Below are 9,537 nucleotides of genomic sequence, written 5' to 3' on the forward strand. Positions count from 1 at the left end.
GGTAGTTACTGCAAAACGAGGCTTTTTAATCTTTATCACCCACGTGGAGAAACGCGGAGAGACGCGGAAGGGAAGGGCTGAGGAAGGGGTCCGGCTTAAGTACAGTCTAGAGTGACGTATTCACTTCTGGTTGGCTGTTCGCTCACCACATGCCTCGGGATTGGCAGTGACTAAGCACGCCTATCTGCCTAGCAACTGCGCAGATAAATGTTTACATCTGGAGAAGACACGCGGCCAGTGCCATCTTGGAAATGCAAATGTGTAGCCACTGAAACAGCGGCTCACTACAGGAGCTGAAGTCCTAGACCTACCCAGTGGGAGGGAGTGGGCCCTGGAATTTTAGGTATTTCCTACAAATTAAGGGTTCTCCTGGTAAGCAGGACTGACTGGAGATAGCTCCAGCAGGAGACTCGTTGGAAAGAATCAACTCATCCCACAGCCCCCAGGGTGGACACATGAAAGCTTCAGTGGTTCAGCTCCAAGCCTGAGGAAGGAAACAGCCAGTGTCCCAGTGCACAGGAGACCTGTGTCCTACTCAAAGGAGAGCCGGCCTTTCAACAACCTGAATGGCACCCGCCCACACTCGGGAGAGCGATCTACATTACTTGGTCTACGGATAAATGTCAACATCGTTCTGGCAGACACACTCAAGATCCTGTTTTAGATGTCTGAGCTTTGTGGCCTAGCCATGCTTACACAGAAGAGTAACTGCCACCCAAAACAAACCTTTACCCATGTAGGTGGACAGTTTGGGTAGATTCACACATCTTTCTGTGGTCTCAACAAATCTGTGAGTCCACTGTGACTGAGTCAAAAGAGAAGGTTAAGGTAATTGTTAAGGTTGGGGCTTTGTGCATCAGTCAGGAATTCTCAGAGAAATTTCCTTGTTGTTACCAACACAATTCAGACCTGGTTTTCATCTTGTTCTGTTCACTTGGTAAGAAAACCCCTAGGCGGAGCATCCTATATGCCTCATAGTTCTAAAGGCTGAGAAGGAAGGCTCCTGTCAAGGCAACAGCAGTTGGTGTCTGGTAGGAGCTCATTCCTTATTGGCAGTGCCCTCCCACGGCATCTTCTAGGACAAAGGCTCTCCGCCTCCTGGTGTGATCACCTCCTCACCCAATTACTTTAGATCAGGTTTTCAACACACATCGTATGTGGGAATTCAAACATTCAGACACGGTTCCTTCTGGTCTGGGCCCGAGCACTGAGCAGATCACAGGCTGCAGCTCTTCCCCCAATCTTACAGAACCCAGAGGAAGCGGACCTTCCAGGAACTCTAACCCTGGAAGTATCTTAGGTATGGAGAAAGCCACACCGGCCCCAAACAGGGAGTAGCTGGGACCCACTATGTCCCAGGAAGTCACTCCTGGCCCGGAGCCTTGGTTCCTTCCAGTCTGGGCCCAAGCACTGAGCAGATCTTGGACCCCAGTTCTAACCCCAGTAGCAACACCCACCCCAAACAGTTCTGATACAACGAAAATAATAGGAAAGACAGGCTCCAGTCAGAGACAGCACAGGTAGCACTAAGGAGATCCAGACGGCAAAAGACAAGCACAAGAACATAAGCATCAGCAACCCAGGGTACTTGGCATCATTAGAACCTAGTTCTCCCACAGTAGAAAGTCCTGAATTCCACATATCAGTAGGAAAGCAGGATTCAGATTTAAAATCACTTCTAATGATGATGATAGAGGACTTTAAGAAAGACATAAATAATACTCTCAAAGAATGTGAAAAGAACACAGGTAAATAGGTAGCAGCCCTTAAAGAGGAAACAAAAAAAAAAAAATCCCTTAAGGAATTACAAGAGAATACAATCAAACAGGTGAAGAAATTGAACAAAACCATCCAGGACATAAAAATGGAAGTAAAAACAATAAAGAAATCACAAAGGGAGACTACCCTGGAGATAGAAAACCTAGGACAAAAATCAGAAGTCATAAGTATCACCAACAGAATATAAGAGATAGAAGAGAGAATCTCAGGTACAGAAGATACCATAGAAAATATTGACATAACTGTCAAAGAAAATGCAAAAAGTTCTTAACACAAAACATCCAGGAAATCCAGGACACCATGAGAAGACCAAACCTAAGGGTAATAGGTATAGATGAGAGTGAAGATTCCCAACTTAAAGGGCCAATAAATATCTTCAACAAAATTATAGAAGTAAACTTTCCTAATCTAAAGAATGAGATGCCCATAAACATACAAGAAGCCTATAGAATGCCAAATAGACTAGACCAGAAGAGAAATACCTCCTGTCACATAATAATCAAAACACCAAGTGCACAAAACAAAGAAAGAATATTAAAAGCAGTAAGGGAAAAAGGCCAAGTAACATATAAAGGCAGAGCTATCAGACTTCTCACCAGATACTATAAAAGCAAGAAGATGCTGGACAGATGTCATACAGATCCTAAGAGAACACAAATGCCAGCCCAGGCTACTATACCCAGCAAAACACTCAATTACCATAGATGGAGAAACCAAGATATTCCACAACAAAACCAAATCTACACAATATCTTTCCACAAACCCAGCATTACAAAGGATAATAGCAGGAAAACTCCAATACACGGAGGGAAATTATACCCTAGAAAGAGCAAGAAAATAATCATCTTCCAAGAAATCCAAAAGAAGATAGCCACACAAAGCTAATTCCACCTCTAATAAAAATAACAGGAAGCAACCATCACTGTTCCTTAATATCTCTTAACATTAATGGACTCAATTCCTCAATTAAAAGACGAAGGCTAATTGACTGGATACGTAAACAGGACCCAGCATTTTGCTGCATACAGGAAACCCACCTCAGTGAGAAAGACAGACTTTACCTTAGAGTAAAAGGCTGGAGAACAATTTTTCAAGCAAATGGTCCTATGAAAGAAGCTGGAGTAGCCATCGAGAACAAAAAGGGAGGGACTCATGGCTCCACCTTTATAGGTAGTTGAGGGTTGCCTTGCCAGGCATCAGTGGAAGTGGACAACCTTGGTGCCTGAAAATTTGGATTCCCTAGTGTTGGGGAATTTCGAGAGCAGGGAGGCAGGAATAGGAGGATGGTGGGAGCACACCTTCATAGTAATTGTAGGAGGGCGGATGGGGTTAGGGGTTAGGCATCAGTGGAAATGGATGGCCTTGGTGCCTGAAAGTTTGAATTCCCTAGTTTTAGGGAATTCGAGAGCAGGGAGGCGGGAATGGGAGGATGGTGGGAGCACACCCTCATAGAACCTCCCAGAATTATATGGATTAGACATAAGAAAGGCAGGCTGCCAGAAGACTACAGTCCAGAATTCAAACAAAAAATCATCTTGATACTAAAATTTGTTTTGAGAATTGTATATTGCAGAATACACAGCCTTGGTGTATCTACTCATCAAGCAAGCTGAGCAGACCTGCTCAAACCTCTGATGTCCTATTTCAGCTGGATGCAGTGAAGACACAGCATCAGAGGCATATCAATTTAGTCTTCTCCCTGCCCCTCTTCTAATATCTCAACCCCTGTAATCAGCTTGAAGAAGTTAATGAAGAGTCAGCGCCCCTATTCCCTGGGCTTAGGGACTAATGTGGTTAATAATGGGCTGTCTTTCTAGGGAAAAGTAGTGGTTTTGGTGGAACAGGAAGGATTAGCTAGGATTTATTGCATAGCCATAACCTATTGGTAAAAATAAGTATAATTGTTATTAATATGAAGTTATAATTTCTTAAATAGCACAAAATTTACTTTGATTTCAAATTTAAGGTTTTCATTGGTACGAGCTTCTTATTGATATAAAAGTGAGATTAATATTGTTACTGTCATAGGCATTGTGCCTATATAACACATTTAGGAATACAAGGCTTAGACCCAGTCCTTCTTTAACTTTTCTAACTGATTTGAGATGGTTAGCCTGTGAGTTAAGGGCCTATAGCAAATTCATGGCTCTGAGTTTATTGTTAGGATGTTTTCTATATTTTATTTTGAAATAGCTGAGAGGAGTTAACAGACAACAGTCCAGATTGCCTTACATAGATAGTTGCTTTTCAAAACGTCAGAAGTCCACAGAATTGACATTACAAACATTTCTGTATTAATGTTAATTTTTATTAGAGACCTGTCTGCTCCTGAAAGCTTCCTGTCTTGGATTCTAAGAAGAAATTGAGCATCTTTAGAGTTACTTCAGTTGTGGTGAGACAGACACTTAGCAAGAATTGCCTCTCTCCATCTACAGACAAATTACTGTCCAGAAAAGGACACACTTGCAGAATAGTTGACTGATTATATCTGTCAAGACAGAGTAATCAGCCCTTAATAATTTTGCATCACTAGGTCTATCAGATGATCCTGGGACAGAAGGCTGAAGATTGGATGCTCCAACATTTTGTAGTATAGGAACTGTCCAGGTGTTCAGCGGTCTCTATAAATTGGCTAAGTTTTAGAAGCTATGCTTTGTGCTTCCCATAATTTCATTTAACTCAGTCATTCTGGATTTCTGACAGGGTTGAAGACTTATAGTCTCAGAGCCAATCCTGGCTATTTACTTTGAGAGAAAATATTTGAGAGGATGATTTTCAGCTGACATTCATTCTAAAGCCAAGAAAAAAGCCAGGTTCAGAACTAAGTCTTTTAGTTAGGAGGGATGACAGAGGTTCTGGTTACTCAACAAAATGACGGACTGGGTATTAGGTCTATCTTGTACCTTACTGACACAGATTGGTATAGTTATGCTCTAATTGTATTTTAAGAGAAAAGTTTTATTTTAACAAAAAGGGTGATATGTAGGAGGAGTTAAGGTGGTAGGAGTAAAGAGAGGAAGAGGAGGAGTAAGGAGAGGAGGAGCTAGGTGACAAGGGGGGGGGAGAACATGGAAGCAGATATTCACGTGTCTCCACCAGTCAAAAATAGTTGATATATCTAGGTTGAGTACTGGGTTACACTTCTGATTTTATGGGCATCTTGTAATTGAGCACTACCAAACTTATAAAGCCTTTGATTAACATTTTTAAAAATGTATAAAAGCAAAAAGGAGAAGGGGGATGGGACAGGGGTTTTCTAGGGAGGGAAAATGAGGAAAGGGGATGGCGTCTGAAATGTAAATAAAATATCCAATAAAAAAAGAAAATGAAAAAAAAATTCAGACCATAGAAAATCTTGATTTGAGTGTACCAATGGTTTTAAAAACTAGATTTGTATTTTCTGTATAATTATATTGCTTTGGATAATTTGAATAATTTAAAGTCACTCAATTATTTTTAAGTATTACAAATGGTGTGTACATACTTTAAATATAGGCACATTATTTCTAAGACTCAGTCTTCAGAATATAACCTCAGGTGGTAAAAATTCAGAACAAAAATATCCATCACTAGGAAAAAACTGAATATGAACTGGATTTAGGTGATGTTCAGTTATCATTGTGAGTGTTTTAGTAGGAATACGACAGAAATATGTATAAGTGGAAAGATACAGTCACATGACAGCATTGTGTTTCAGATGATACATCACAAATTATTATTTTTAAAGAAGAAGGAGGAAGGAGGAGGCAGAGAAGAGGAAGGAAGAGGAAGGACTGGGAGAGAGGGAGAGGGGAAGAAGGGAAAACGGGAGAAGAGGGGGAGGAGGGGAAGAGGGAAAGAAGGGAGAGAAGAATAGGGAAGAGTAGGAAGAAGGGAGGAGGGAAGGGAGGAAGAAGAGAAAGGAAAAGAAGAGGAGAAGAGGCTGGAAGAATAGGAGAAGGAAGAGGGAAGAGGAAAGGTGGAGGAGGAGAAGACAATGGAGGAGAAGCTGCCAGGAGTTCCACCAGGCATATCCCAGGACAGGACACCAGCTTCCATCTGTTTCGGCTGATCAGTACCCCTGCATGCCCTCACTAAATACCACGACTGCTGATTTCTGGGTCGCCATGCTGACTCCCCTCGGAGCTAGGCTCTCCCCTGCTGGTCACAAAATGTCTGCAGCTCTCTCACATCCTCTCTGCTCTATAACGAGCAGGAAAAAAGTCCAGCTCCCTGGGTCACCTCCCCAAAGCCCAGGGCATTTTCCCCAATGATCATTTGTCTGTGAACCAAGTAAACGATGTGGCCACAAGGCCAAGTGTTCAGAGCCAAAGGAATGGAGGCAGCTCCACTGATGCACTACAATAATCCTCGTACTGTGTTACAAGGATGATACTGGAGGAAAGGCGTCCAGGTAACAGTGAATACTGTCAAGAAAGCAAAAGAGGGAAGGGGTGTGCATGGTTAAGAGTAATCATTTCCTTCCCAAATCCTCTTTCATGGAAGTGTTCTGCATGTGCAAGCTGGGAGTCTCCAGGCTATAAAGACAGCATGGCCCGTACTGCACTGACGGGAGTGCTCATGAGTTACTCTGTCTGCCATCGCATTTCCCCCAGTCATCCGTTGCCTCTCATGTTTGTGCTAGCTGGGTGTCTCCTGACCCCTTCCCTCTGCTTCCCTCAGCATGTCAAGCTCCTGCTTAGGTTTGGGTAAGGTCTGGGTACCACCCCCTCAAAAATGTAGCCACAAGTATCTCCTCACTCCTATTGCTGTTGGTGTCCCACCAACATTCCTACACTGAAGCTGATCTCTCAGATAATAGGAATAGTCAGCAGGAAACCCCTGTCCCTGTGAAGACATAGTGACTGTCCTTTCTCCACATGAGGACTCAGTCAGAAAACTCCATTTTGGAAGCAGAGAACAAGACCCCTCCAGAAGGACTGTGAGCAATGTTCTCACAGTGTTCTGCTATGGCAGCAGGGAGACGCTAAGACAGTTCTTGACATCCCACCTTCCAAACCTGCACAGTGGGGCAACCTCCTCTTCGGTGGAGACACGGAATGCACAGCCATTGTGTTGTCAGTGTATCCCCCTTCCAGGATGTAAGCTCTCTGCGGCAAGTCTATGTTTTGTATGTGGTCCAGTGTCAGCTCCTTGTTAACACTGGCATTTGACCTACACTCTACTCAACATCCACATACATGTTAGTGCCCACAAGTCTCCGACCACCATTAAAGTAAATTAGGTTGGGTACATGTAGTCACTCATGGTCCCAACACTGGAGCAGATGAGACAGGAGCATCACAAACTTGGATGTAAAGATGTCTGGACAGAAGTGTACTCTGGGGGACCACACAGTATAAACAAGTATACACAGGTGTGCTGGGACACGCTGCAGTTTCCACAGTGAGACTGGGTTTTGTTAATGATGAGGATCTTCTTTTGTTATCATTTTCTTTTGAGAGAGAGGTTGCAAAGGCAGGGGGCAGATACAAAGGGACAGGGAGATGAGTGAGATTGGGATCCATTATGTGAAATTCACAAAGAATCAATAAAAAGGTTTTAAAAAGTTCAGGCAGTATTAGTGACACACTCCAGCATTGGATGTACTGAAGAGGCAGAGGCAGGAGGATCACAAGTTTGAGTTCAGCGTGGACTACCCCTCTTCCTTTGGAGCTTAAGAAATAGTTCAGCAGTTAAGAGAGCTTGCTACTCTCACAAAGGACTCAATTCAGTGATCAGCACTTATGTGATCTGGTATCATCTGGTATTTCAATTCCAGAGGCTATAGTGCCCTCTTCTGACCTCTGAGGGACTGCATGCATGCAGTACACATTCATACATATAGAATAAAAATAAGTCAGATGTTATATTCATTAATCAATATTTTATTATTATCATCATCCAACCCTTAGTAGATAGAAGAAACTGTTTTGTCGAGCAAAAGCAAGCAGGGCTGGGCATGGTTGTACACGCCTACAGTCCCAGCATTTAGAAGGCGGGGGCAGACAAGTTGCTCTAGTTCTAGACCAAATAAGCAATATAATGAGTAGCAAGCCAATGAAGGTTATGTAGCAAGATCCCGTCTCAAAACAAAGAAAGGGGGAAACGCTAACGGAAAAAATAACCTGCATTCTCCCGGATCCCCGCATGGAAAGTTGATTGGAATGTGGAGAGGGCAGTCTTTTCTCTGAGATTAATTCTGCTCGGAGCTGGGTCACTGCTAACTTAAGAAAGCTTGTGAAGTCTGATGTCTATAATTCTTAATTACAAGTGCTTTGCTGGCTTTATGTGCGTCCCTGCTCACTTAAGCTCAATGCTGACTGACAAATTGTGCTGTCTGCCTGTTCATCAGTAATTTAGGCAGGCAACCTGCCGCTCGCACCAGATTGATGAGCAGCTGTTGGATCTGTTCTGGGGAACGCATTGTCTTCTTGGGGTGGGCTCCTTTGTGCTGCCACACGGATGAATGTTGTTGTCTTCTCCAGTGACAGAGTGGACAGTATGAAGGGCCATGCCTGGAACTGCATAGGCACATTTAAAAAAAGATCATCACCATCATGTACTGTCCCAGACCCAGCATCTAACAGAAGGGCAGGTAGGTTGGCTCACAACACCAAGTTCACTGCAACCTCTCAGACTCCCCATGAGTCAGGTGACCTCAAAATGTGGCTATCCTAAACCTTCCAGCCAAAAGCTGCTTGAGTTGCCAGATCCGTGGCTTCTCTCCAGAGCACTGTAGGCTAGTAAATGTGGCCTGTGTGTATAACAGCCTTGTCCATAGCTCTGGGGACGTGGGTGATTCTGAGTCACTGTTCTTAGTCACGCATTCTTCCAGGCCACGTCCTGTGGCCATCCCCCTCTCAAGCCGGAGCGTTTCTAAGGTAACTCCGAGTCTCCTCAACTGTGTTGAGCTTCCGACTCCTTCCTCCAATGACTTGCATTTCATTATTATTCCAGCTCCAGATTTTATGGTCCCTCCGGCCTGGATACAGAGGCAAGAAAAACATGCCTAGGGTACAAGCAACTACTTTATTGAGATTTAATTCCCATACCAGGCATTTCACCCACTTACAGCACACAACTCGATGAGTTTGGGCACATTATTAAAGTTGTGATAAAATGCATAAAATATAAAAGTTGCCATTCTGACCAGCTTTGTCTGTCTGTGTGGGGCAGCTGCACTATGTAGCCCAACTCAGCACTGAACTGACATCATTCTCCTGCCTCAGCCTACTGAGCAGGGTTAGTCATATGAACTATCCCATTTTAACCATTTTAAGTGTCTAATTAGTAACATTCCTTATAGTCATAATTCTATATAGAATTATCAAACCATTGTTTCCAAATAGGAATTCCATAGCCTAAACACATAAGCATAACATTCCTAAACATAAACCTATCAATCCCCTGCCTCAGCCCCAAACACACCAATCCTCTGCCTCAGCCTCAAACACACTAATTCCCCTCCCTCAGCCCCAAAGACATCAATTCTCCTCCCTCAGCTCCAAATACATCAGTCTCCTGCCTCAGACCAAAACACACCAATTCCCTTCCTCAGCCCCAAAGAAGCTTCTTACCAACACTCTTTCTTTGTGACTTTGCCTATTCTGGGTGTCTGTGTAAGTAAAATCCTGCAACATTTGTTGGACAGTGTCTGACTTATTTATCAACTATGTTTGCAAGATTCATCCAGTGTTGTAGAACATTCTAGCTGTCCACTCATAGTTGGTGGACACTTGGGTGAATTGCACTGCAAAGAACTCTGGGATACGAGTA

The sequence above is a fragment of the Arvicanthis niloticus genome, chromosome 14, assembly GCF_011762505.2.
Source record: "Arvicanthis niloticus isolate mArvNil1 chromosome 14, mArvNil1.pat.X, whole genome shotgun sequence".
Classification (NCBI taxonomy): domain Eukaryota; kingdom Metazoa; phylum Chordata; class Mammalia; order Rodentia; family Muridae; genus Arvicanthis; species Arvicanthis niloticus.